The sequence below is a fragment of the Molossus molossus genome, unplaced genomic scaffold (genome assembly GCF_014108415.1).
Source record: "Molossus molossus isolate mMolMol1 unplaced genomic scaffold, mMolMol1.p scaffold_m16_p_21, whole genome shotgun sequence".
In the NCBI taxonomy this organism is placed as follows: domain Eukaryota; kingdom Metazoa; phylum Chordata; class Mammalia; order Chiroptera; family Molossidae; genus Molossus; species Molossus molossus.
This window is the reverse complement of record NW_023425357.1, coordinates 27333379-27360879: the sequence shown is the minus strand read 5'-3', so window position 1 is coordinate 27360879 and position 27501 is coordinate 27333379. Positions and strand designations below refer to the sequence as shown.

General features: G+C 44.9%; 1 pseudogene; it reads left to right on the top strand.

Annotated features, from left to right (window-relative positions):
- Positions 1-145: 145 nt before the first annotated feature.
- LOC118639565 lies at positions 146-19235 on the top strand (annotated as a pseudogene).
- The last annotated feature ends 8266 nt before the right edge of the window (positions 19236-27501 follow it).

Here is a 27501-nt window from a genome sequence, read left to right as displayed (position 1 = left end):
CAAGGGTGAGGAGTCCTTTGCTCGATGAAGGGGCATACTTAGCAGCAACCACTTCTGGGAAATTTTTCTGTGTTTTGTGCCTCTGCTGCTGACATCCCAGTGGGGGGCATTTCCTGGGAACCAGGCCTGGGGGAGGCTCTGGGCTATGGGTGCAGGGACCAATAGGCCAGATGGCACTGAGGCTCTGGTGCTCAATACGGCGCTGGGCACTGTGCTGGCAGTGATGCTGCTGGCGGTGGTCAAGGTGGCTATGGCTGTGGCTCTATGAACCTGCACTGCAGTACTGGTGGGTACTGGGCCTGGGGGCTGGCCCCTGAGTTTGTCGCTGTCCGCTCAGTCCGGGTGCTGAATCTGATCGTGCAGCACACGTGCGTGCAGGACACTGCTGGGGCGCCCACGGTATTTTGTGCTGGACCCCCTCAGGTCTGGCTTCCTCTAGCCACTGGGGGTGGACTTTGACAACACAGAGGGCTGTTGGCACAGTGGCCACTTTTCAGGGTTGGTGTCTTCCAGGGGCACCTGCTCAGCCTCCTGGAGAGGAAGGGATAGTGGCCTAGCTTCTGCCTTCTTCTGGGCACCAAGATGAGGAGGGGTCTGGAAAAATAGACTGTCCTCTGTCTTAGCCTCTCAAACCCCAACACCAGTTGACTACCAGGATCCAGTGACAACTAATGGATATGACTGTCTTCTTCCCTTGACTCGTAATGGCAAAGCTAAAGTATCCTACAAGCATTTTTTTTTTTTTGACAGGAGCAAAAATTCACAAGCTGATTTGATTTCCTCATTTTTAAATGGCAGGGGATATTCATTTATGGCGGTAGAATCTGGAATTGATCAACCATGATAAACGAGGGTCAGACTCTATGTTGATGCTGTGATGCTTGTCAAACACATCTTACAACTGCCCCCATTACTCATTTGAGAACTTAACATTTTAGTAGCCAAGATGTCCAGGCATTTATGTTGCGGCCTACTTTGCAGGAAAAACAAAGACATTGTTAATAGTTAAAATGTGTCCACCGATTTAAAGAAAGTGGGAGAGAGAAAAAGAAAGAGAAAAATAATTATGTGAAGTAGAGACCAAGCCTTGAGAATTTTTTCATTAGCTAGTAACATGGATTCAGTACCCAAAGACCAGCTTTCATCCCAACTTATAAAGTATGAAGTGGGTTATGACTGTGGAAACAACCTCAGAATAGTGGAGCAAAAAGCAATCCTCTCACAGGTACAAATTTTGTGGGGAAGTTTGGACCAAAAGCAAAACAATGTCCTACTTATATTTCCCTCCTTTTATGTCTTTCAAATATTTTCTACTGAGTTACTTTTGCCTAGCAATCTGTAAGCGACCACAAAAGAACAAGAGCTCAGTCAAAAAAATTTATGAAAAGATATGGAAGGAAAACCTCAAAATTCAAAGGATTTTTTCCCCGAATTCAAAAATTTCCAGAGAAGAACACAGGCAGAGGAGGACATTCTTAGCAAATAATGTCTTTCCAAAGTCAGAGAGAGGAAATCCAGCTATCTTTGAAGCTCCCCTCTGTCAGTATGCTGTGAAAGGTTTCTGTTGCTTCTCTGTGTTTGAGAGTACTAAGTGTTTATATTGTTAGCCTCCTAAAAGCCTCTTTGCTGAGAGTGTGTGAGTGTATGTGTGAGTGTGTGTGTGTGTGTTAAATAGGGTGAGATCTGTATACTACCAGTAATGCAGACAATGTGAAAAGCTTAAGTAGCTCTTTTGCCAGCGGAAACATCAAAGCTGATGGTCAAGTTAAGATGGATATGTTAGCAATAACCCAATGATAGCAAAGATTGTGCTGGGGTCATAGTTACCTCTTTACAAATGCCAAGGGCACAGGCAGACATTTTCAACAGCTCTGTGGATATTTATTCAAGCATGTCTGGTTTGGTTTTATCTAGAGCTTTTGGTATTTGTTGATAATTTTCTATGAAAATATTTTTTAATCAGATCAACTTTATAGTAGTCAAAGGTCAACCAACCAATTAAAATTAACAGCAGCCAAGAATGAATGAATAACTCCCAACAAACTAGAGAGGGAGGTTATCTCAGGTGGGCAGCTCTCTAAATTCAAGAACTGTGTCATGAAGCAATAAAACTTACTTGGCTGAACTGTCCAGAAATAAAAGGTTTCTGTGGTTTAGCAGTTGTTGAGTTATAGGGTACGAAGAGAATAATCATTCTCGACATCAAATTCAATGCAGCAAAGTGATTAAGGCTCTGAGGTCAGACAGACCCAGGCAGAAATCGAGCTTCCTTTACTTACTAACTAGAAAACTTGTCTGAGTTAACTGGGGCACATTAACATCTGCATGGCTCATTTCTCATCTGTAGATGGAAATTAAAATAGTATCTACCTCTGCAGGTTCTTGTGGGAATTGAAAAAGACAAGGTCCATAGGTTCCTTAGCAGATTTCCATAATACGCAATGAATGCCATCTATTCTTGACCTTTGTCATCCCACTGTGAGCACCTTTTCCCAAAGGATAGAGAAGACATTAAACACACACACACACACACACACACACACACACACACACACACACACACCTTCACCCAAGGCAGATGCTAGGTTCTCTGCCTTGCGTAGAACCTAAGATAAAAACCAGGTCCTTGGAGAGCATTCTTTGCTGCCCTGTAGCCAGATTCTCAGATCAGAGAGAGAGAGAGAGAGAGAGAGAGAGAGAGAGAGAGAGAGAGACCCCTTCCTTTAATTTAAGCCTCAACATAACTGTAGGGGTATTGAGAGTACAGTTATCTTTTATTTTATTTTTTAAGTTTATTTTTATTATTGACACTATTACAGATGTCCCCATATTCCCCACCTTTGCCCATCTCCACCCAACCCCTGCACCCCCTTCTCTCTGGCCATCAACCCACTATTGTCTGTGTCTATGGGTTATGCATATATGTTCTTCAGCTAATCTCTTCACCTTCTTTCATCCAGTCCCCCACCCTCCACCTGCTTTCCCTCTAACATTTGTCAGTCTGTTCCATGTTTTCATGCCTGTTTCTATTTTGTTCATCAGTTTATTTTGTTCATTAGATTCTACATATATGTGAGATCATGTGATACTTTGTCTTTCTCTGACTGGCTTATTTCACTTAGCATAATACTCTCCAGGTCCCCCTATGCTGTTGCAGAAGGTAAGAGTTCCTTCATTTTTATAGCTGCATAGTATTCCATTGTGTCAATGTACCATAGCTTTTATATTCACTCATCTACTGATGGGCACTTGGGCTGTTTCCAGATTTTGGTTATTGTAAATAATGCTGCAATGAACATAAGAGTCCATATAACCCTTTTATTTATTTTTATACTCCATAGAGTCATGGAGCTTGCACATAGCCTGGTATAATGCATGATGGAAATATTTTCAGGATGGATTCAAACACAAACAGGTATTTTAAAACAAGGCGAAAGCTATCAGCATAATGTCAAATGGGCAGAAAAGAACAGAGCTGGGCCACCAAGTTCTGGTTCAATTGCCAGATGTGTGATCTTATGATGGATGGAGATTTTCCAGGTTTGTCATCTACCCGACATACTCCAGTCCCCTGATAGATACTAAGTATCAACCTCGGACCACTTTGTAGCAAAATTAGGAAGAAACAAGGAAGTGGACCCATGAGTGACAAAAGAGGGGAAAAAGAGAGTTTGGGGTGTTTTTTAAAACCAATTATCATGTATTTTATGGAGTCACAAAACCTATCAGGGAAGCATGGGCCCTCCTCACATAAAATGCATTTATGTACACACACAAACCACTTGGTGCGTAGTTTCAGGGCCTCATAAACTCTATTTAAGAATCCTATATTTCAATCCCTTTAAACTCGAAGGCTAAACTTTGTAGCCATTATCAGATGTTTGTCAACCCATTAGAAACGTCTGGCAAAACACGTGCAAATAGTTAAACTGCAGTGATTTCGGAGATCCAGCTGTGCCCTAAAAAGCAATTTAAAGCTCCCAGAGTACACGATTTGTATGCTTGCTCCACTGACCATCCAGGAAAAAGTCCTTATTAAACTGCTCAGAAGCCCCTGTGCATTTTATAGCTTAACTTCTGGGGAAGAGAGTGTTTACAGACCTCTCTCCTGGTGGTCAGGTGAACTGAGGAGCCAGGGAAGGTCATCGGAAAGACTAACTCTGTGAGACCAGACCACCAAGGCTGAGTCCACACTTCTCATTAAGCAGAGTTAAGAAGTTAAAGCTTTGGTCTCTATTGCACAGTCTGTTTTCAAAACTCTGGGTCCTTGAGAGCCTAGTGAAAGATTTCCTCCCCAAGGCCTTAAGCTAAGACACTTCAGAAATCACAAGTCCAATGTTGGGAGTGCCTCTAGCTGAGGACGTAATTATGGTATGTCTTGGTCCATTCGAGTTACTATAAGGGAGTACTTTGCAAACCGGGTGGCTTATAAACAGCAGAAATCCATTGCTCACAGTGGTGGACGCTGGAAGTCCAAGATGAGATTGCTGGTATGTCTGGGTCTGGTGAGAGCTCTCTTCCAGCCTGCCGACTTCTGGGTGTATGCTCACACGCTGGGGTCTCTTTTAAGGACACTAGTCTCATTTATGAAGGCTCTGTCCTTATGAGACAGTCACCTCCCAAAGCCCCCTCCTCCTAATACCATCACACTGGGGGCTAATATTTCAACATACGGATTTTGATGGGACACTTTCTGAATTTCTGCAAATAAGCGAATTTGGTGTGAGCAGTAAGAGCGAAGAGTCTGGAGTGAGGGTGATGGGGCGCTGGTGTCACCCGTTGTCATTTGCCATCTGCATGACCTAGGACAAGCGGTAACAGCCTGTGGGCTGCGGTGCAACCAGGTCCCCCTTCTAGCATGCAGACACTCACTTCTCCAGCTGCCAGAGTGTTGCCTCCTGGTTGCTCCCTCTTGAGGAACTGCGCTGGACTGAAGGGAGGTGCTTCCTTGCAGGTCATGCCCTCTCCTGGGCAGCCTCCACTGATGACGAGAGAATGACGTGGCCCCTTGCATCCCGTTGCAACGTCTCCCTCTGTCTGTGCCGCTTCCATCCTGCCTTCCAGGTGCTGATCCCAAGGATACTCCTCAATAAACCTGCTGCATGGAAATCTTGCCTCCCAATCTATTTCTCAAGAAACCAGGCGTATAGACACTCTAAAAGCCTCACTGTTCTTATCTGTAAAATGGGCATGGTGACTGTACTTACATCATAGGGTTCTCTGAGGATGCAATGGGATAATGCCAGGAAAGTGTTTAGCACAGGGTCTGACACAAAGTGAGTCCCACTCCCTTACCCCAGAATTCCCAGATTGACCTAGAGAATCAATGCAATTATGTTAAAAATCCAAGCTGGCTTTTTGGAAGAAGAAAAAGGACATAAAATATATACAGAAATTGACCAGCTGATCCTAACACTCATATGGAAACACAGGGAACCAGAGACTAAACAATCTGAAAAAAGAAAAAGATGGGAGAACTAATACTCCGAATGCAAAACTTAGCACAAAGGTCGAGTAGTCAAGGAAGTGTGGTACTGCAATAGGACAGACATAGATCAAGGAAGGGAATTCAGAGTCCAGCAAAATTGAGAGACACACACAAGACATCTGTGTGTCTTAGTTCCCAGGTGACTTTAAGAGGAGGTGGCAGTGCCAGACTGGCCAAAATCATTGTGTTGGCTGATGGCTTCCATAGGGAGACCTGCTCTGTGTTGGGGCTCAGCCCAGACTAGGTAGTGGGATCCTGCAGTGCGTATGGGACCAATGCTGCCATCACAAGATGGGATGAGAGACAGGTAAGCCATGGAGGGACCTTCACATTCTGTTTCTCCTACTCTATTCTAAGCCAGACGGTTGGTCATTTGCTCATTTATGGTCCATAGGGAATCTGTTCTGCCTCTGGAGTCCTGTTTACGAAGAGCACTCAGTCAGGTGGCTTCCAGGCCATCTCACCCAGGTGATCTTCCCGCCTGACTACAAAGTGGCATCTTCACAGCCTGGGTCAACAGCACAGGGAGCGTTGGGGACTGTGACTTCTCTAATCAATTTGTGCTAATGATTCAATGAATATGATTAGCATCAACCCAGAATGGTCATTCTTTGGGCAAAACATTGATCACCTCAAATAAAATTGGTCAGAGAATTCATCACCCTACTTCTCGGAATTGACTCATCAATTAGGCAGTAATTGTTAGGCAGTAAACAGAGTTGTCCAAGCTGAGAGATGGTGTGCACATCAGCCATTCACAACCAGGAGAAAAAGAAAGTCAACCTTTCATTGTAAAAATGTATTACTTGGGCCTGCCTGCCTCATCTGAAAGTCTCCCTCTTGAAGCCTCACTTTCCCAACTTTACAAGCATCTAGAAATCATAGACGTTTACACAGTCCAAGGGGAGTATAGGGGACCAGACTACGTTCACACTGGTCTTCATGGAAGTCCCCAACACAATTGTTTGCAGGTCTCAGTCACCTCAAACAAAAACAAACTAAGATTTAGTTTGGTCTCTAGAAAAATACAACATTAAGGAACCAGTAATGTTTCAAAGAAAAAGTAATAGAAGATATTATAATCATCATCATCTGTTCATTTAATCCAATATTATTAATTCTCGTTCTGCTCGAATCTTGTTTTTCAAATTGGAAATTCTTGCCCAGTTCAAGTTATCAGAATGTACCCAAAGACCTGATAGAAATGCGAAACACAGTAAATTATTTTGGTCGGACACAAAATATTTTCTTTCCATGTAGATTTCCAAATCTTTTCTTACCCGAAAGGTAAGAAAACACCCAAATAATCACATTTCATAATCTCTTATCAAAATCAGAGCAGTAGTCCAAGAAAATTTTGTCCTTTTAACAGAGAAAAAAACCAAATTCTAATTTTGCACTTTTGATATTAAAATTGATTCTTTAAAAACTTAAATAAATCCATTCCAATTTTAGTAAGCTTGACCACACATAAAATTTATTTCCCAAGATTCCTTTTTCACAAATCTTCTACAATATTTTCATATCCATTAAGGTTTTTCATATTTTTCTCTTTCTCTTTCTCATTCTGGAATGGTCATTTTTACTTTCCTTATCCACTTTTCATACACAGACTTTCCTGTCACTCTTATCATTTATAAGTAGTTTTAATAACATATATTGAATAGAATTCTTAACCCTTAGAATCCTTTATTCCTAGTGAAAACCAAGAATTAGACAATTGTGGACTGTCTCCTACACTGCCATTCTGTGGATTGTCAAATTTATAAATATATTTCACAATATCTAGCATCTATTCTTCCTTGTAATAAAATTTTCACAAAAGGAAGACAAAGAATCCAATTAAAAAATGGGCAGAGGACCTAAATAGACACCTCTCTGAACAGGACATACAAATGGCTAAGAGACATATGAAGAAATGCTCATCATCACTAATCATCAGAGAGATGCAAATTAAAACAACAATGAGGTATCACCTCACACCTGTCAGAATGGCCACCATCAACAAATCATCAAACAGAAGTGTTGGTGAGGGTGTGGAGAAAAAGGGACTCTAGTACACTGCTGGTGGGAATGCAGACTGGTGCAGCCACTATGGAAAACAATATGGTGTTACCTCAAAAAATTAAAAATTGAACTGCCATTTAACCCAGTGATCCCACTTCTAGGAATATAGCCTAAGAAGCCTGAAACACCAATCAGAAAGAATATATGTATCCCCATGTTTGTAGCAGCACTATTTACAATAGCTAAGATCCGGAAACAGCTCAAGTGTCCATCAGTAGACGAATGGATAAAAAAGCAGTGGTACATATACACAATGGAGTACTATACAGCTATAAGAAAGAAAGATCTCTTATCTTTTGAGATGACATGGAAGGACCTAGAGAGTATTATCCTAAGCGAAACAAGCCAAACTGAGAAAGACAAGTATCATATGATCTCACTTATTTGTGGAATATAATGAACATAACAGTCTGAGGAATGGGATAGTCCCAGAGATGTGGAAGTGGGGTAGAAATTGACAATCCCCGCCCTGGCCGGTTTGGTTCAGCGGTTAGAGCGTCGGCCTGCGGTCCTGAGAGACCCGGGTTCAGTTCCCGCTAAGGGCATGTACCTCGGTTGCAGTTTGTCCCCGGCCCTGGTCGGTTGTGCGGGTGGCAGCCACTCGATGTGTTCCTTTCACATCGATGTTTCTCTCTCTCTCTCTCTCTCTGTTCCTCTCTCTCCCTCCCACTCTACCTGAACAAAAAATGGAAAAATGTCCTCAGGTGAGGATAAAAAAAAAAAAAAAAGAAAGAAATTGACAATCCCCAGAAGAGGGATGGTAGGGGAGAGATAAACCACAGAACTTATATTTATGTATGCATGAATAATGGACATGGACAACAAAACTGGGGACAGGGCGGGGAGGGGGGAGGGGGAAATTAGTGGGGGGAAAAGGAGAAACATCTGTAACAAAAATAAATTAATTAAAAAATAAAAAATAAATAAAATAAAATTTTCAATGTAGCATAAAACATGTTTTTAGTTCCTCTTTAAAAAAATACAAAAGTGGATAGAATCCAAAAGATAGTCTTATATGCAACAATTAATGTTTCAGTATTTTATCTTATTTGAAAATAATCTAGATATTCAATAAATATCCATAATTTAACTGATCTCAGTATAACTTTGAGATTTTAAGGTACCCAAAATATTTTGGAAATGATTTTTTAAGTAGACATACTATAAAACATAATGACTATTGAAAATTTTATTTATGAACTTTTATCTCACATCTATTAAATGTATTTGCTCTTAACAACTGTGTTTAGAATACTCATGAAAATTTCATGAGACATTAAACAGCTAATCACCATCTTAATCTTTTTGTGATTAATTCTGTAACAGAGATAACATAAGTTTATTAGTTATGGGTAGAATACAAGTATTATATTTAATACTAATAACCCTAAATACATGCCTCTTTAAATTAAACCAACAATCTTAAACTAGCTTTTATTTACCAAAGATTATCCTAGGATATTTGAGTTCATTTCTATAGTTCTGAGAGTATACTTGATTTATATAAATGCTTGTTTGCCTTTAAACAAATTACATGGAGCTCTTTACAAATTAATTTTGGCAATACCGTCCAGAGGTAGAAAAATATCACACATCTATCTATACAACATACAGAGAGATACATAAACATACAGATGGATGCAGAGACATTATATTTTTTGTTTTAAAATTTTAGCCATGAGATGGGTATGAGAATGCAAAAGTCACTACTTTACAAAAGAACAGTTGGATCCAAATTGTGTTTCTGGCAGATAGAATAGGTTAAGTTTATCTGCTCAGATAGCTAACGCTTTTGTTTAATCCTCACCAGAGGATATTTTCCCATTTATCTTCAGATAGAGTGGGAGGGGGAGATAGAGAGAAACATCAATGCGAGAAAGACACATCCATTGGTTGCATGACCCCGACAGGGGTTGGGGACCAAACCGCAACCGAGGTACGCACCCTTGACCGAATTGAACCCATGACCCTTTGGTCTGAGAGCTGACGCTCTAACCGCTGAGCCAAACCAGCCAGGGCAGATAGCTGGAGCTTTTACTAATATCTGTGAAAAAGACTTTAAAGATTTTTTTTTCATTCACCTAATTTCCAAATAGATTGTTAAAATAAGAACTACCTCCCTGAAGTTTGCATTTCAAGAGAAGTCTCTAGGTTTCTATAGAAGGCTCCCGTAGAGAAAGGATGTACATTTCTCCAAGAGTGGCTTTTATTTCCTAAATCCAGATCTCTGACAATATCTGAAAACCTTTAGAGGTGGATAGGGGAGGTTTGGGGTTGGTAAAAAGAGTAGGTGGGTTTCGAATTGTTTCCAGAGCTGCACTTCCGTTCTTGTAAAAACTATATTCGTAAGTCAAGCACAGTTGTTTTCCTTAATTCCTCATAACTGGATTGCAAAGGTGCTGATCCAGTCATCCAACTACATACATTATCCTTAATTTGCTTCTTTATGTCAAGAAGAAGATCTTTAACTAATATAAAAATTAAAAGATTCCTATGTTCCAGATCTAGAGCTGTGTGCGTGTGTGTTGTTCTTGTTTTGTTTTTCTTTTTTCAATGTTTTAGTAAATCCTTTCATAACATCTTCAGCATGTTTTTCTTTCCCTGTGGGTGTATAGTTTTATTTTAGTTTAGGGAAGAAGGTCTTTAAAAATGTTTCTACCAGGCTTGGAATATCAGCTTCCAATTTGGCCAATTTATGACTGAGGGGAAGCCATCCTAGGATGTGCCCCTTTGGCTGGTGGATTATATTGAGCTGAAGACAATCAGGGTTCAGCAGACTCAGGAAGAGCTTTTGACCTTCCCCTTAACTGTCCAAAAGAATTTCGATAGGGGGCCTGCACCAGGAAGAGAGCTACTACCAGAGGGAACTCCTTCGTATTGGAAAGACTTACCTGCAGGGCTTGGCAAACATTTGTTTACCAAACATTTGCTCCTCTCATCTTTCGGTGACTCCTTCCTCCCCTTTGAAGCCCCAGATCTCTACCCTCTTCTCCTTAGCTAAGGATGGTGTATAAACCTCAGTTATCTGACTCCCGGGGAGTCTCAAATTTGGGGAGGGGTTTCCTTATGTACAAAATGTACTTTTCTATGGGTTAGTCTGTCTTATGTTAATTTATTTATTAGCCCAGCCAGAGAACCTAGAAGGGAAGAAGGGAAAAGTTTTCTAACCCCACATGACCACAAAGCTACTTGAAAAGAAAATATCCTTTTGAATATCTTGTCAGGTTTCAGCCAGACCAAACAGCAAATATTCCTGGCAGTACTGAACAACCCCGTGGACACAAAAGGGGTCCTCAAAGAGGAAGGCACAAAAAACAAGCCTCCCCCCCCCCCATCCAGAGTTACTCCCAAGGACAGTCCAAAGGAAGTAGGATTTGGACAATCCCCCTGAGACGTGACAACCGTTGGTAGGGTTCTAGAGGCAAATGGAATGCAAGCCACATTTCCGCCCGCCCACCCACACTTTTGCCGCCTGCTCCTCCCCCTTGGCAGTTGCCAAAACAATTTCTCAGAACATAAAATGAGACAATCAAGAAAGCCAGCCCTGGCCAGTTTGGCTCAGCGGTTGGAGCGTTGGCCTGAGGACCAGAAAGTCCCAGGTTCGGTTCCCGCTAGGGGCATGTACCAACAACAAAAAAAAGATCAGAAGGCAATAGCTGTTCCTAGGAGACAGAGGATCAGTAAGCAGTGTTTATTCCTACCGATCTTATTTGGAAAGAAAAGGACAATGGAACATTTTAATTTCCATTCTTGACCAAGTATCACAGATGGAGATCTGGGAGAGCAGACTTTGGTAAAGATTCTTACCCTTTGCTGGCTTCTGCCATTTTTCCCAGGATGCCATTGGAAGGCTCTGGAGTAAGAGGGGTGTCCCAGCAGGTGGCATCCCAGTCACCAGAAACCCTAGAGGAGGATTCATTTTTCCTTTACCCTTTGCAGTGAGCACCTGGCTAACACTCCCTTTCCTCCAGGGCACCTCATAAACGGATACACTTACCTAAGACGGTTAAAAGTTCTCCACGGAGGCCACTGTAATTCAGGATTATCTTTGGTTAGGTTAACTACTTGTTCAAACTTAATATACAGTTTTATTCATCTTTGTCCTCACACCGGACCCAGTGGTCCGGTTTCTAAGTTAGATCCCATCTGATTTTGGATCTGGTCCCATTTCTAAGTCAGACCAAGTCTGGTTTTTAAGTCAAACCCAGTCCAGGAAAAACAAAAAGCCGGGGGGTGGGGATGAGCTTACAAAAAGTCTGAAACTTGTAAAGCAATGCTGTGGCGGTAGGCAGGTAGGACCCAGGAGCCCCGAGGGCCTGCCCAGCACCTGCTGAGGCAGCCAGAAAGCAGCACCAAGGGGCTCGGCAGGTACCTTCTCCTGGCTGCTCCTTGCTTCTGGGGGGCCGTGGGGATGACACCTTTGTTTCCCTCTGACACCATAACTGTTAAAAGGTAAACTGAGGCATACTAAAAGTTTCAGGAGTTTATTTGAGCAAACATCGACTCAAATCATGCAGCAGCAAACCAGAAGTGGGTAGAAAGGACGGGCTGTAGCTTAAAGCCTGGTTGGCTGTTGTGACTGGTTGTCTTTAGTGTTTTGACCTTGAAACCTTGAAGCATCTGCCAGCTTAGATTATGGATTGCTTTTGTAGACTGCCCCAGCAGGACGGCCACCTCGACCCAATGGCCTCCTTGTTTAATTAATTTAACACCAGTACACACAATAAAGTGTTTTCAAGAGTTCTGTGTGTCATTCTAGTAAATACTGAATCTGAGAGGGGGGTAATGGGAACCCCCAAATCTGTAGTTGGTCAGGAAGAAGTGTGAGTAGCCTAGGCACCCCGTCGGTGGCTGGGGTCTGAAGTGGGGGCAGTCTTACAGGACTAAGCCCTTGATCTATGGGGTCTGTGTAAATTCTGGGTAGTTAGTGCTGGAATTGAATTGAATTGTTGGGTACCCCATGGTGTTGGAAGGTCCTTAGTGTTGGAAAAACCGCCAAGAGAAGCCTGCAAGCTGTCAGAGCCGCTTCCTGGTTTCCCCTCCTGCCAGGTGCACCACTTCCTGTCTGTCCGAGCCCATAACTTCCCCCTTTAGCTAAGAAGCTTTCTTTCCTCCCCTGCTGGGTCTCAGGAGCAGGAGGGTGGCATTCAGGAATGCAGTGTTTGACCACACAAGGCTGAGCTCTCTGAGCTTCGCTCATTTTATAGGAAAAGCAATCTGTTTCTAGCTTCCCCTCTGGTATAGAAAGGGACCTGCTAAACTGATACAACCCCCAAGCAGAGGGGAACTGGGGTGTGGGTGTCACGTTTCTTCCCCTGTTCTTGCAGGTCTGTGAGGTTGCTGGGGCCACAGTGTGTGCAGAGCCAGCCAGCTGGAGGGGGTTTAGCAGCTGCCACAGAGACTGAGACCGAGACTGAGCAACCGGGAACCCCGGCAGGGGCTCCAGCAGGGGCTCCAGCAGGGGCTCCGGCAGGGAGCCCAGGCTACCTCCTTCCGCACTAAGCTTTGCTGAGGACACCCAGGTGAGTTTAATTCTTTTTTTTCTTTTATCCTCACCTGAGGACATTTTTGCACTCATCTTCAGATAGAGCTGGAGAGAGAGGGGGAAAGAGAGAGAGAAACATCAATGTGAGAGAGACATGTCGACTAGCTGCCACCCACACGACCCCAACTGGGGCCAGGGACAAATTGCAACCTAGGTATGTGCCCCTAGCGGGAACCAAACCCGGGTCTCTCTGGTCCGCGGGCCACTGAGTCAAACCAACCAGGGCGGTGCTTAATTCTTTCAGAGCCCATCCAGTATCACCCACCAAAGGGCCTGCCAGTCCCCGGAGCCAGGCAGGTTCTAGTGTCCGGTTCTTTCCAGCTTGATCCCACCCCTCTTCTTTTCTCAGCGGACTCACACTTAGGAATTGGGAGGCGTTGCTTTTTTAAAGTCCTCAGATCACAAAGGATCTGATTATATGCCCTTCCTCAGACAACAGGGGCTACCATTCTCCTCCCCAGAGAAGTGTAGGGGGGAGCAGGCAGGGGCAATGTGCAAAGTGGGAGTGGCTATCTCAGCAAAAACATTCTTTCCCGATGCAGGCAGGTGGCAGGTCTGACCCACAGACTGCCAGCCAGGGATTTACACTTAAGACCAAATGACGAACCCTGGCCAGTTTGGCTCAGCGGTTAGAGCGTCGGCCTGCGGTCCTGAGAGACCCGGGTTCGGTTCCCGCTAAGGGCATGTACCTCGGTTGCAGTTTGTCCCGGCCCTGGTTGGGTCGTGTGTGGGTGGCAGCCACTCGATGTGTTCCTTTCATGTCCATGTTTCTCTATCTCTCTTCCTCTCTCTCCCTCCTGCTCTATCTGAATAAAAAATTGAAAAATATCCTCCGGTGAGGATAAAAAAAAAGAAACAAACAAACAAAAAGACCAAATGACGGGCCTTTGCACCATTCTGATTATTATTTGGGGATGTCCTGGACTTTCTCTGCTTGAATTTAATTTAGTATGTTGCATGTTAGTCATAAAGTGCCGCCCAGTTACAGTTCTATGTAATTGGATTGGCGGGCACTTAGTTTTTGGCCCAGCCCTGCCTGCCTGCCTGCTTTACGGAGCCTTATCCTGGTGGGACCCGGTTCCGCTGCCTCTTGATGAGCCAGCCAGGTGAAATTAATGGCTGGGACACTGGTCACTTCTAGAAACTGCTGCACCTGAGAGATCACCCCCCAGTTTTTTTATTTCTCACCCAAGGATATTTTTCTACTTATTATTAGATAGAGTGGGAGGGAGGGAAAGAGAGATAGAGAGAAGCATCGATGTGATAGAGCCACATCAACTGGTTGCCTCCCGCACAACCCAACCAGGGCCAGGGACGAACCACGACCGAGGTATGTGCCCTTGACTGGAATTGAACCTGCGACTCATTGGTCTGTGGGCTGGTGCTCTAACCACTAAGCCAGACCAGCCAGGGCAGATGATCCCCTTTTTAAAAGAGATCATCCCTCTTGCTAGCAAAGTAAGAGATGCTAAGGGAGGAGCCTGGGAGATCCTCCTCCCCGACAGGTGTGTCTACACCAGGGAGGCCCAGCAACCAGATTCCGCCAGAGGCACCCCCACTGAAGCCTCCCCCAGAGCCACCACCCACCAGACCCCGGCCACTGCCCCAGCAGCAGTCACACTGGCCATGCGCCCTCCCTGCCCACCACCAGGCACTCATCCTTCGCCCTCCAGGCTCTTCCCCTCCCCCCTTCCCCAAGTTGACCTGGGCCCCAGGCTAAGGCGACTGGATTCCATTCTTATGTAGGCCTCTTGGCTAAGGCAACTAAATGACTCCATTTTTATTATCAATGGACCTTCCTCAATATTTTTCCAATAGTAGGTTAATTACCCCTAGAAGTAAAGAAATTTTGCCTAAGATTATAGCTGCCCCAGGTGCTGGGAGGCATTTGCAGTTTCCAGTACTAGTCATTGCAGGTATTTGCAGGTACTCCTGAGACGGTGAATAATGCTCATTTTGACTCTGTAATCGCTGTCACGCCCACTACTGTACTGGTCCTCGGAGAGAGGAGGGAACAAGGAGGATGGGGCTTCTGCCTTTAAAATCGGAGGAGCAAGAGGAATCGTGGCTGCTGATCTGAGGGGAGAGTGTGCCCTCCGCAGCCTGCCGGCGAGAATAAAGCTCCTTTACAATTCGGCTGTGCGTCTCTGGTTCTCTGGCTGACACATTGTAACAGTGTTAGTCGTGATTCCAGCACTTCGTGTCTCGCCTGCCCTCGGGACCTCACCGGCGACACCCCCATCTCCCAGAGCACCCGGGCACCCTTTGCCTTCTCCCCCGTCTCCCAGACTCTGCGTACTTTCAGCGTTCGAGTCTAATCACTCTGGAAGGGACCCAGCAGCCTCCGCCTCATCTCCATCCGCCCTGGGGTAGGGGGCAGGGCCCAGGTTGGGACATTGCCTTTCCCAGGCCCTGCAGGTACTGGCCGCCTGGGTGTCCTGCAGGTCGTCAGGGCTGGTGGTGTCCTGCGGGCTCAGCATCCCGGATGGAGAAGAGGAAAGCCTAGCAGGAAGGAGCAGTGCTCCATCTTCTACCCTGGACAGAGCCCTGCAGAGATGGCCTGGTACCAACGAGGGGCCTTCTGCTAGGGGGCAGTGCATTTCTGTGGCCACATGTGTGTTCCGCTAGGACTCCGCGGCTCGGCTCGAGGGCTGGCTAGACCTCAAAAGAGGCCGGCAGGAGGGGGAGCGGCACCTTGCCTGGTCAGTGAGCTCTTTGTGGCCCAAATCAAGTATGACAAGAACTTTAAAAAGAAAAATCAAATACAATGAAGTGACACGTGGACAGCACGCCCTGTGGATGAAGCGGGGGAAGGCGGTACCGATGCCGTGAGCGCGTGTCCTGGGCTGGCCCACGGTGGGCTGTGTGGCCACTTTCAGTTCCCCAGAACAGGACAATGGCGCTCTCTCCTTCAGAGATGCATCAGCCTAGAGATGGAGGAGGATGGTCCGAAGAGCATTCCCCTCAAAATCTTCACCAGTGACTGTGGGAATCGTGCCTATTCTAAAACCGTACAATAAGGGGTTCAGACACAGTGAAGGGGGTCATCACCGTGTCACCCCCAGCGCTGGGGTAACTGGCTCTGGGAGAGAGCACCAGCGACGGGCAGTTCCGGCCAAGAGGAGGCACCACCGCATCTGCTCAGTGGGCATGAATGTCCCTGTAGACTTAGAATGAGCCACCTTCCAGACACTGCCCTTCGGACACAGGGATCCGAGGATGCCACCAGCCCCTCCCAGCTCCGAGAGTCCTTCCTCATGGAGCAGCTGCCCCGCCAGATGAGCCAGCTCACCTGCAGCCCTGCCGCCTGGCTGCCACCCAGCAGCTGAGTGACTCAGGTCAGAGGCATCTAAAAGGAAATCCAGCATAAGGTGGGCCTTTGGGTGGGTTCTGACATGCACCTGGATACCTTGCCCATATCATCAACCTCTCTCAGGCCAGGACAGCTCTTTGGAGTGTCTCTGCCAAGTATCTGTGAGAATGGCCATCCGCCCAAACCAGTCCCGGACATGCTTTTTTAAAATTTTTAATCAGAAAGGACTTTTCATGCAAGGCATCTTCAGACAGCCAATGTGAAGTCTCTCCGAGAGCCGAAACACGAACTGAATTCTGGAGTGGAAGTGTACCTAGACCGGGAGTCCATTTCCGTGGGAGCATCTGTTTTAAAGGATTTCCTACAAAATATTCCTGGAAGTATTTTCTCAGCAGATCTGTCATCCCTGGGTCTGTGTAATGGATCAAGGACACGATGCAGAGAAAATGAACACAGTTCAAAAGCCATTAGACCGGCTTCCGAGAGACAACGTTATTCTCCTGCGGTTCCTTCTTGGAGTGTCACACAACCTTGAGCAACATTCCTCACCCAATCAGATGACTGCATTGACTGTCGCAGTGTGGGTGCCGTGAGCATCCTTCGGCCTTCTACTTCCGCCAGCCCAGAACTAGAAAATGAATGTGTAAAAAAAAAGTTATTCTTGTTCAATTTCTGATTAAAAGTGGCTGCAGAATATTTGGAGAAGAAATCACTTCCCTCCTTGGAGAGGTTTCAGTGAGATACGATACTAGAGAGAATGTCCCCAAAGTCTCTTGCTTATGAGTGACTGGCGTCTCATGGCAGCTTGGAAATGAGCTGGTTGTGGATGCTCTGGGCAGTGACTTGGTAACAACCTCAGTCAGGGGAGCAGAAGCAGGGGCTCGGTCTTAGCCCTCGGTGATGATGACCTTGACCAGCCTGAGGCAGAAGGTCTTTTAACCCTGAGCGACTTTGACCTTGACCATTCTAAACATGAAGACATTCAAAGGCAATGCCCTCTTGAATCCAAGCTCATGACCATGACTATATTGTTCAGAGAGGCCACACTGCAGGACCATGCGGGGCTCCGTCTGGCACGACCACACGCAGCTGTCTGTGCACAGCTGCAGCAGATGCTCCAAAAAGCCCGAGGCGACACCAGTGATGCTCAGGGCCCAGCACTGACCAGCTGGATTCCAAGCCTTCCTGCCTCAGGCAGTTTTACCAGAGAAAGCTATGCAAGTCCAACTGTGGTGGAATTCTCTCACAAACAGGTGAAGACCATCTGAAATAGAATCAACCCTTAAGGAAGAGGGTAAGATGTATTTTAAACAGAGTTTAGTCGCAAGCACTGATATTAAGAAAAAAATGCCACTAATAACTATGTTAAGAGCCTGGCCGGTGTGGCTCAGTGGTTGAGCATTGACCCATGCACCAAGAGGTCACTGGTTCAATTCCCAGTCAGGGCACATGTGCAGGTTGTGGGCCCAGTCCCCAGTGGAAGGCATGCAGGAGGCAGCCAATCGATGTTCTCGCTCATCAATGTTTCTCTCTCTCTCTCCCTCTCCCTTCTTCTCTCTCTCTCTCTCTAACATCAATAAAGAAAAAAATGCTAAGAAGAAAAGCTGGCTTGGTAATGAAGGAAATCAACAGAAGCTTTTTTCTAAATCCAAGCCAGTGGCCATTTCTATGGCATCTTGCAGTCACATGTCCTCCCATGATCATCCCAGGAAGCAGCCCTTTGACGCAGACACACCAGGACGTGCCCTGCCACACACAACAGATGCCTTCAAGACCTCAAAGAGGCAGCGGCACTGCTCAGAGCCCGACACTGATGACCAGCCCTGCAAACTGAGCTATCTCAGGAGGATATTTTCAAAGAAACAAAATAAAACTAGCTGTGGAGCCATTCACCTGTATGGAGGATTATCTCAAGCAGCACAAGTCTTGCAAATGGAGGGGCAAAGGCTTATTAATCAGTTTGGTTGTGGGGATGGAGGTGGACAAGAATAGTGCCATGAACCAAAACATGAGGGTAAGAAGATTTTCCCCTCAAGAGTCAACATTTGCTTGTCCTCCTGCCAGACACGTCCCCATCAGGCTCACCAGTGAGATCCCAGGACTGTGCTTTTTCCCAGGTTGCTGAACATTCCATGTTTACACCCACTGAAATTCCTCTCCAGCAGATTACGTTCCAGGCTCAAATCAAGCAGGAAGAACTTTCTTCTGACTTTGGCAGTTCCGGGCTCATTTCCGGAACGGTTGGCACCTCTGGGCAGGCTAGCAGCTGGCTAGCTTACACACAAAAAGTGACACCGTAGAGTGTCGTTCACAAATGCACTCTGTAACTCTTCCGCCCAACGCACGGTGGAGAAATGGTTTGACCAGCTTGGAAAACCTCGTCCGTCAAAAAGAAAGCAAGGGCATCTAGATCAGAGGAAAAGAAAATAGCTTCTCCAAAAGAACCCACGGAGCCACCTCCTCATGCTTCTGGTGTTCCAGTGGCCAGCTCACTGCAAGGGAAACAGAAAGACATGCCCCTGAGGGCAACAGGAGGACTTGGAGCTGTGTGGGCGGACCAGTTAGTCCACAGAAGGCCGTGGAGCAGCGGGGACAGCCCGCGGGTATAGCTCTTGTCCCAGCCAAGACTTAGAGAAACACAGTAGCTCTCCATTCAGCCTAGCGGAAAACAGACGGGAGCTTTGTATGGGTCACAGGAGGAAGAAGAGAGTAGTGGGCAGCGCTCTCCTGGTGCTTCACCTTATGCGGGATCCTCACCCAGCGCTTTGATTGTGGACGATGTGTCCGGCCCAGACCTAAGACATTTAACCATGAGAATCTGAAGTCTCCAAGAACAGAAACTGGGCTAATGACGACATCAAGACAATAATTATTATGACTTTTTTCTGTTTAAAATACCTGGGGCAGGGAGTATAAAAGTAATAACTGCTAATACTTAGGGCAACAAAATGATTCTCTTTATGGAGACCATTTGGCAAAACGTTGAGACTAAAACCCTGCATCGTCTAAGTGTTCGGGAGGCTTTTCCTTGTTAGAGTGTGGAACTGGCCTGTCGTGTGATTGTAGGGATGTGAGCAGTGAGAGACGGCATCTGGGCTGTCAGGCCTTTTCAATCACTGGATTTGTATCTCCTCCCCTCCGGAAGTTTTTGTGTATATTTGTTCCGAATGATTCACGGTTTACAGGTGGTTTATACCCCATGAGTTCATTTCATACCCACAGACATTTCTCCTCTCTCATCTTAAAGGTCGCACTGGTACCTCTCCTGGATTATCGCCTTGCCAGCCAGTGCGAATGGACGGAGTCAGGAATGGACATGCATCTTCTTCATTTCATCTTAAAAGAAGTTGCTTAGAGCCCACTGGGTCTCTGTAGTCCCCCATCAGATGGACCTTTCTCCCACAAACTGGCTTAATCCAAATCAGTTTTTCAAGCCCCCAGAAAACTTTCCTGTCAAATGTTCTCTACCTGTTGTCCTAAATGTTGCATCTTTAAGTTATAGGAAAAAAGTAATGTCTTCTGTAAGATATAAGAAGTTTGTTCAGTATTAGCTATTGGTGCTACCTATCTCTAGGGCTCCTGTTCCTCTTTGCCCTAAGAATTATAATCAGGTTTTAGAACTCTGGGTCCAAAGAACTGCTTCATGACACTGGCCATCTCAGTCACAGATGTGAAGTAGATGTCACTTTGTAACCGACCACTCCTATAGTGAGGCTCCTGAGTGTCCATATGCATCTTTTGTGGCACATCCGGGCAGCAGGCATTTCCTTACCCTTAGGGCAATGCTACTGTCAGAACCGCAAGTTGTGAATGGAGTTCTCAGCTTGCTTTGTGGCAGAAGTTTCTTCTCTACTTCACAAAATGACAGTTCTAGTCCCCCCTCCCCATACTGATGAGTCGGTAATCACTCGCCCAGTTTAAAGCATAGAATAAAATAGATGTTAAGGTTCTTAAATAACCATTTCTACACTCTGTTTTCCCTTAGATACTCCTGCAATACTTAATGTGAATCGTTTGTTACTATTGCTATAAAGTATTATATTGTATGATGTGAAGAAAATGTCATTTTATGTGCTCTGTTAACCTATATAATATGTTAGACGGATGCTTTATCTAAAATGCTTTGAATTGTGTACTATATCTTGACAAATTTTACTACCATTTGTTAAATGATAAATGTGTATTTTTGTACTTGCAGAAGCTGCTGCTGACTTTGAAAGTTTTTGGTTTTCAAGACACTGATAATGAGTATGTATGAAGTCCATACTGTCAATAAAATACTATTCTTCAGAGTTCAAAAAAAATTCTATGTGTTTACTGCACAGTGTTTTTCTCCCCCTGCCCTTCTATCTCTGTTCTTTTGCATGATTTGTACTTGAGCAAAAAAAAAACAAAAACTTTCTTAGTTGCTATTTGAGTTTATTAGCATAGCAGCTGGAATATGACAAATCAAAAAGTCAAGTGGTTATTCTTAATAACTGCCCTCCTTCTAGTAAGTAGATCCTGTAAATGCATATGTAGAACTTCCAAAAATCATTGGTAATCACACCAATGTAGTAGGTTTCCATCAGGGGTAACTGAATTTTAAGATTCTGTTCTGTGTAATTTCAGAGTACAGAGAAGATCGCTGTTTTACGAGTACTTCTATGAGAATCTCTCTTAAAGCAAGTCGGTGCATACCTCAAAAATTTCAGGACCTGCTCAAAGGCTGCTTACACATTCAATGAATTCCTAGTTAAGTCACAGGCTTGCAGAACGAGACACATCTGTGTTCAGAAGTTGACCACGTGCTCGGAGCTGTGCTGCTTCTAAGGCTTCTTTTTGCCAACTCGGGCTCATGTTTATGTGGTTCTGATTATGAATGTTGTAGAGATTAAATGAGAGCATGACCAAGAAAACAGGGGCATAACAGTCATTTGATAAGTGCTTGTTTGAAGCTGAGGGTAAATTGAGAGAACTAGTCTTGGTCTCAGATGCTACCAGTTAGGTGCTGGGTCTGCCACAGATTCACTGAATGGCTCAGGGCAATTGCATCTTCTTTGATCTCAGTTTCCACATCTCTCAAATGGACAAGTAGGACCAGATCTCTGATTATTCCTTGAACACCTTAGCAATGGGTAGCAATGTAATCTACCCAGACTGTCAGAGTGACCCTTATTTATTACCTACCAAACATTATCTGGGAGCAATGTTTCTCAACTATTTTTTCATTATTACCTCCTAAGGAATCTTTTTTAGACCTTTTTTAATTTTTTACTTTTCTGATTGCAACTCCGCTTCCCTGTATTTAATGTTCACCCAGTTTTTCCCATGGTAGTATCTTTCATAACTAAAGAACACATTCAAAACCAGAAAATTGAATAATGGCCAAATTTGGGTTGGGATGCCAAAAAACAGTCAAATCTAAAAATGTTTCCAGACTCCACATTTTCAATTTACCAGACACTACCCCGCAAAGACAGCTAAACCTGACTTACGCCCCTGAAGCCTTACAGTCTCACAGGTGTCCATAGTCCAGACGAAAATGTTTCTTACGTACAGTAGTCCCCCCTTATCCTCCAGGGATACGTTCCAAGCCCCCCAGTGGATAGTACTGAACACTATATATACTGTTTTTTCCTATATATACATACCTATGATAACGCTTAATTTATAAATTAGGCACAAGGAAGAGACGAACAATAACTAATAATAAAATAGAACAATTATAACAATATACTGAAAAAAAGTTTATACAAAAGTCTCTCTCTCTCAAAGTATTGTATTAAACTGCACTCACATTTTCACTTAAAGAAAGCACGTTATGGCTTCTCTTTGGCATATCCGAATTGCCAGGATCACTACTCTTGCACTTTGGGGCCAGTATTAGGTAAAATAAGGGTGACTTGAACACTAGCCCTGCAACACTCCTTGATCAAGACGGCTGCTGAGTAACGGGAGCGTATGAAGCGTGGAGACGCAGGACACATGGATGATTCACATTCTGGGTAGGACAGAGCCAGAGACCACGCGAGATTTCATGGGGCCACTCAGAAGGGAGCTGAGATTTTCCCTGGCTGCTCAGAAAAACGAGAGATTTCATCGCGTGGCTCAGAATGGCTCCAGGATTTCTTCATGCTACTCAGAAAGGTGTGCAATTTAAAGCATATGAATTGTTCATTTCTGGAATTTTCCATTTAGTATATTTGGACCTCGCTTGACTGCAAGTAACTGATCCCCAGGAAAGCAAAAAAAAAGCACAGAGACGAGGAGATGATTGTACTGTTGGCTCAGGAGAAATGAATAAGTGGAGGAAAATGCTGGCCTTAATAACATTTCCTGATTTTTTTCATTCAAATACATGTAATGAGCCCGGGCCAGTTTGGCTCAGCAGTCGGAGCGTCGGACCTTGGACTGAAGAATCACAGGTTCAATTCCCGGTCAAAGGCACGTAGCTTGGTTGCAGGTTCAATCCCTGGCCCCAGCCGGTGTCATTCGGAAGGCAACCAGTTGATGTTTCTCTTTCACATCGATGTTTCTCTCTTCTTTCCTCCCTCCCACTTTATGTAGGAGTCAATGGAAAAATATCCTCGGGTGAGGATTAAAAAAATTAATAAGCCTTTATTATGTTCAAGAAATTATAGGTAAGCACAAGTATGTTTTAAAATATTTAGAGTGAACATCACAATTACAACTAAACTACAGAACAAACATCATTCAAAACTGCCTGAAATCGAGCTGAATGGAAGTCCCACAACCACGGAATTAAAGCAGCAGCCACATGGAGACTGGTAGGAGGGGCGGATGGGCTGGCCCCACACCCACGTGTGGCAGATAGAAATCAGGACACTTTAGCTGGGAAGGTCCTCCCTGAGGCGTGAGAGGTCCTCGTCCCACACCAGGCACCCCGCTCAGGGTTCCAGTGACAGGGAGAGAAGCCCTTATAACTTCTGGCTGTTAAACCAGCGGGAACTGAGGCTGAGGGAGGCTGAGGCTGCGGGAGCACCAGGCAGTTCCTCTTAAAGGGCCCACGCAGAGACTTACTTGGACTCATTCCCTCTGAGTTCCAATGTGGGGGAGGCAGCTCGAAAGGCACCAGAGACATACAGGGAAGAACTGAGTTGTTTGGCATTGAGGCGAGGGCTGGAGAGGCAGCCTTCTCCTGGACAGACGTGCTGTGCTGTTGGAGGCCTTTGTTCCTTTGGTGAACCCTTCCCCCACGAGACCAGCAGAGGGCCACCATATCTGAGACTCCAGCAACCTAGCTCACACTATTTGCCCCAACCTGATGATTCCCTGAGGCCCTCCCAACTGTCAGGCCACCTAAGCTATTTCCAAAGGCTTTACCATAGGAATGGCCTATCTTGGATCCTGCTTCAGATTTTCCTAAATTCTCTCAAACAAGAAGCATCTGGTCTCAGCGAGCCCCATACCTCTCATTAAGTGGCCCCAGGCCTGGCACTAGAAGCAGCCAGTCTTGGTTCACAACTTGGCTTTGCCTGGGTACATCCAAGCCCAGCACAAGAAGCAGCCATCTGCAGACCACTTTGTAGCTTATGCCTGGTGTTCCCAGGTAGAACACAGGAAGAGGCTGACCTGGCCCTAGAGGCAGCACACCCAGTGGACAGCTTCAGAACACTGCTAATCACCACGACCCAACCATCAACACAAGTGACACACTCAAGGAATGGACTCAGTGGGTACCAGAGCCCTGCTGAAGTAAGTCTTGCTCTCTGTGCTGGGCCCCTGCACAGCTGATCATCCAAGGTAGTCAGAGGTCGGTGGATAGTGGGCACAGCCAGTCCTTGCAGCTGATTAGCCTGAGTAAAACTCTCTTATCCATGTGCCAACAGCCATTAAGACTCAATTACAACAAAGGGTGTAAAGTCCACATGAGGGGTGCACCTTGAGGGCCCAGCTGGAAGACCAGGGAGGCTGTGCCACAGGACCCTATAGGACACCAACTATAATAGGCCACCCTAGGAAGCTCAGGAGACATAGCAACTCTACCTAATACATAGAAACAAGCATAGCAAGGCAGCCAAAATGAAGAGACAAAGAAACATGTCCCAAATGAAAGAACAGAACAAAACTCCAGGAAAAGAACTAAACAAAACAGAGATAAGCAATCTAACAGATGCAAAGTTCAAAACACTGTTTATAAGGATGCTCAATGAATTTAGTGAGAACTTCAATGAACTTAGTGAGGGCCTCAAGAGCATAAAAATGACCAGTCAGAAATGAAGGAGACACTAACTGAAATAAAGAATAATTTATAGAGATTCAATAGTAGAGGAGGTAAAGCCAAGAAGCAAATCATTGATTTGGAATATAAGGAAGCAAAAAACACCCAATCAGATCAGCAAAAAGAAAAAAGAATCCAAAAAATGAGGCTAGTGTAAGAAGCCTCTGGGACAACTTCAAGCGTGCCAACATTCACATCTTGGTGGTGCCAGAAGGAGAAGAGAGAGAACAAGAAATTGAAAACCTATTTGAAACAATAATGACAGAAAATTTTCCTAACTTGGTGAAGGAAACAGACATACAAGTCCAGGAAGCACAGAGAGTCCCAAACAAGATGAACTCCAGGAGGCCCACACCAAGACACATCATAATCAAAATGCAAAAGTTTCAAGATAAAGAGAGAATATTAAAAGCAGCAAGAGAAAAGCAGTTAGTTACCTACAACGGAGTTCCCATAAGACTGTCAGCTTATTTGTCAAAAGAAACTTTGCAGGCCAGAAGGGAGTGGCAAGAAATACTCAGAGTGATGAAAAGCAAGAACCTACAACCAAGATTACTCTATCCTGCAAAGCTATCATTTAGAATCGATGGACATATAAATAGTTTCCCAGACCGGAAAAAATCTAAAGAAGTTCATCACTACTAAACCAGTATTATATGAAATGTTGAAGGGTCTTCTTGAGGAAGAACAACAACAAATACATGAACAATAAAATGGCAACAAATACATATCTATCAACAATTGAATCTACAAACAAAATGAATAAGCAGAACAGAAACATTCTCATAGATACAGAGAACATTTTGTTGGTTGCCAGAGGAGCAGGGGGTAGAGAGAATGGGTAAAGAAGGTGAAGGAATTGCCCTGGCCGGTTTGGCTCAGCGGTTAGAGCGTCGGCCTGCGGTCCAGAGAGACCTGGGTTCAGTTCCCGCTAAGGGCACGTACTTCGGTTGCAGTTTGTCCCCGGCCTTGGTTGGTCGTGCGGGTGGCAGCCACTCAATGTGTCCCTTCACGTCGATGTTTCTCTCTCTCTCTCCCTTCCTCTCTCTCCCTCCCACTCTATCTGTACAAAAAAATGGAAAAAATATCCTCGGGTGAGGATAAAAAAAAAACAAAACAAAAAAAAGAAGGTGAAGGAATTAAGAAGTACAAATTGGTTGTTAGATTGACAAACCTCAAAGGGAAGGGGTGTGGGGAGGGTGGGAAGAAGCATCTGGGGTTTTCTGGGTCAAGTGAAAAGTGAACATTTTTCATAGGTCGCCTCAGGCCACTTTCAAGAAGAGCCTAGTATCTTCTTTAAAGTGTAGGTTGGGTAATGTATACAAAAGTTTTGACCAGTGCATGGGACCTATTAAATATTTAATAAATATTGGCTTTCAATATTAAAACTTCATCTCAGCAGCCCTGGGTGGAAATACATATTAGTAACTGAATCCAAAGTCAAATAGCAGAAGACAATCCGATAGAGCAGCTGGCTGTCAACCAGGGATGACTGTACCTTGGGGACAACTGGCAGTAGGTTGAAATAGAGAGTGATAACCATGTGAGTTATCCATGCCAATGCCGTGGCCAGAATCAACCAGAAAGCACTGTAGACAGTATTCTTTTTCTTCACAATCTCCTTAATCTGTTTCTTCTTCCAGATGCCTACACTAGAAATCCAAGCCTACAACCTCTAGCTGGATTTCTCTGCGTATGGGTCAAGGTCACCTCTGCAGTAAAAGAATCCCCAACGCTTGCATCGGACAGTCAGACATCCAGATTTCCCCATGAGAAACCTATGGAACTTTCCACCCATATTTGGCTTTGGCATGTACAGCTTCTGATTCCAAAGTTGTTAGATTTCTCCACCATACCCTCAGCTCCTCAGTAAGTACAGGAAGAACTGGGTCGGGACGTATTTATTTTTTAATTATCTATAGTACTTTAAACTTTATTTTGTGTGGTTTTTATTATCAAATAAAGATAGTCATTAATACTACTATTATATAAAACTATGTACATCACATTTATTGATTTCTTTTTTTTAATCCTCACCCGAGGACATTTTTCCATTTTTGTTCAGATAGAGTGGGAGGGAGAGAGAGGAAGAGGGAGAGAGAGAGAGAGAGAGAGAGAAACATCAATGAGAAAGGGGCACATCGAGTGGCTGCCTCTCGCACAACCCAACAGGTCCGGGGACGAATTGCACCCTTGACCAGAATTGAACCCGTGACTGATTGGTCTGCGGGCTGATGCTCTAACCACTTAGCAATACCGGCCAGGGCACATTTATTGATTTTTTTTTTTTTTTTTTATCCTCACCCGAGGACATTTTTCCATTTTTTTGTTCAGGTACAGTGGGAGGGAGAGAGAGGAACAGAGAGAGAGAGAGAAACATCGATGTGAAAGGAACACATCGAGTGGCTGCCACCCGCATGACCGACCAGGGCCGGGGACAAACTGCAACCGAGGTACGCGCCCTTAGCGGGAACCGAACCCGGGTCTCTCAGGACCGCAGGTCGACGCTCTAACCGCTGAGCCAAACCGGCCAGGGCTGATTTCTAAAAAGCAACTCTAACCCAGAGTTTTAAAAATGTTTTTATGCATAGTTATTGGTAAATCACACGAATTGTCATACCCCTAAAGGACAAATTTGCTGAGATTTGAATGCAAACCTTTATTATTTGTGATCTGTGTCTGTAACAAATGACTCCCCAAATTAGCTGCTTAAGACAACATTAATGCCTTGGCTGGTTTGGCTCAGTGGTTAGAGTGATGGCCTATGGACAAGAGAGGCCCGGGTTCGGTTCCCGCTAAGGGCACGTACCTCGGTGCAGTTTGTCTCCGGCCCCAGTAGGGGTTGTGTGGGTGGCAACCAGTCA